This window comes from Saimiri boliviensis, chromosome X (assembly GCF_048565385.1).
Source record: "Saimiri boliviensis isolate mSaiBol1 chromosome X, mSaiBol1.pri, whole genome shotgun sequence".
Taxonomy (NCBI): domain Eukaryota; kingdom Metazoa; phylum Chordata; class Mammalia; order Primates; family Cebidae; genus Saimiri; species Saimiri boliviensis.
Genome location: NC_133470.1, coordinates 114725122 through 114727391, shown reverse-complemented (window position 1 = coordinate 114727391; position 2270 = coordinate 114725122). Strand labels below are relative to the sequence as shown.

The 2270-nt window shown below is 39.5% G+C and overlaps 1 long non-coding RNA gene across 1 annotated transcript; it reads left to right on the top strand.

The window, feature by feature from the left end:
• Window positions 1-568: 568 nt before the first annotated feature.
• LOC141582876 (uncharacterized) lies at window positions 569-2058 on the top strand. Its single transcript, XR_012515783.1, has 3 exons — window positions 569-763; window positions 888-950; window positions 1988-2058. It is a non-coding gene; the product is annotated as an uncharacterized LOC141582876 (long non-coding RNA).
• The last annotated feature ends 212 nt before the right edge of the window (window positions 2059-2270 follow it).

Below are 2270 nucleotides of genomic sequence, written 5' to 3'. Positions count from 1 at the left end.
CTGTTTCTGGGAGAGTTAACATACAATTTTTCTGATTCAGGCTGGCAATCATCTAGCAGAGAGCAGGTGTTGAAGCCAGAGGCCTTCCTGCGAAGGTAGGGGTGGACAGCAGGAGGACAGTGAATACCTGGGGGAGGCGAGAGCACAAGGGGACTAAAGGAATATAGTAATAGGGGTAATTGGGTTGCAGAAGACCCGGATTATCTAATTAGCAATTTTAGGGTATTGCCCAGGGCATGACTGTTCATATGATCAGAACCTGCACCCCTCCTCTCATTTGAACGCAGATCTAACCTTAGAAGATCCCCCTCAGGGGTAGCTGTGCTTCTCAAGTTTTCCTCTAGTTTGCATTTCTGCTTTTGCAGGCTCTTGCACAAATACTTTCTTGGCAGTGTGTTTTTTGCATACTTCTCTCTAAAGTTTGAACATTGATGAATTTGGCTGCACTTCTTGTGGCACATGCAGCATTAAAGAATCTGCTTGTATATCTTTCTTCTTCTTCTTGTTTTTTTTTAAATTTTTTTAAATTTTTTTTATTTTTTATTTTTTTTATGTCTTGCAGTTTGAAACAAAGTTGGTCAGCTGATTGAGTAGCAAAGAGAGCTCTTCTGTTCTTGACCAGTGCTTGCTGGGAGTATGATTTGGCCCCTGTCTCCTCAGCCTATCTCTTCCTTGCCTCAGCCTTTAGCTGTCTCAGCTGCCTTGCCTGTGGGGACTGAATTCTGGACTATGATTAAAGGAGCTACAAACTAGCCTCAAAGAGGTAAAGTTAGTTTTGAGCCTGGTCTGAAACTTGTCTCCTGACCCCAATCTATGGTTCTTTCTGTGGCATCATTCTGCTGAGAATGTTTCTGATGATGCCGGGATTGTGCTTCTGTTTTTCCTAGTGGAGCTGATATCCCCAGTATGAAGAGGCATGCACAGAGATGGCAGCAAAAATGATGGCAAGGGTAAGTTATTTACTGGATGACCATACTCCCCCAACACTTAGATATTTTTCTCTTGTGGGCATCTTTGATGCAAAGGAAATCAAGTTGAATTTTATTCTCTGCCACTTTCTTGCATATTTTTTTCTTTTCATCTGGATTTGTCATAACTGCCTCATCCTATGCCTATACACAGTTATCTTCCACTACCCGTGGGCTGACTAATGTCCCTATATTGTTGTTCTCCTACCACAGCAGTACCTCAAGTTTCAGTCTTTGTCTTCCCTGCATCCCAAAGAGAATCCTACACAAGTCAACTTATCTAGCAGCCCATATTTGTTAAAGAACCACTAGGAGTTATGGGTCAATATGTTCATATTATGTGATTTTAACAATGGTCTACTGGAGGCAATAGCTTAACTGAAGGCATCTGAACTATTCAGAGTTCTTGGTAAAAGTGTGTGTTGCTAGGGCTGACCACCGATTATATAACTACAAATTCAAGAGATGGGACCTGGCAATCTCAATTTTAATAAAAATTTTAAGTGATTCTGAAATATACTAACAGTTGAAAATTACTACCTTATATTGTGTTTAGAATTAAAGTGTTCGTTGCAAGTGTATCAGGTATCAATGCTCATTGTTAAGCGGACTGCTGAAATCTTGCTTTTTAAAATTTTAAATTACATTTTATGTGTAATTATTAACCCCCCCCCCCACAACTTCCACCACCCACCAAATACATACAGTGGACCCAGAATCTATCTGTGAATCTGTTATTTTATACTGGAGGTTCATGTATAACCTGTGACCTCTGGAATAAATTTTTTTCTGGAAAAACTTCTAATCTCCATGTGTAGCTACACTGTATGACTTATGCTATGTTCAATAAATATTGTGTGTTCCACATGGGAGAAAGCACTCGATTTCTCTATAACAAGGGAACCCAACACTTTCCTCTATGATTTCAAAGCAGCTATGACTTGAAAGAAGAGAGGAAGATTGGTAGGTAAATGTGGAAGTCCTCAAAAGATGACTGTATTCTATTTCTTATCTTACAGTCTTGTTCTCCTCTCTGGAAAGATTCGTGTTTCATTGGTGTCCTGGAAAGTGAGATAGGAAGAAGAAAGTAAGAATATATTATAAAGATGTTTGCCCTTGGGCTCCATGTAATCTTTTCACATGGGCAGATGTTTTAAAACTCAGATATCTGGATTCACTGAAGAGATATATGTTAAATGAAAATATGACTCAAATGCCACCTTGCAGCCAGAGGGAGCTATTTCTGACTGCTCTCAGAATTGGTGCAATAACCTATCTTTTGAATTTCATGTTTATGCAGTG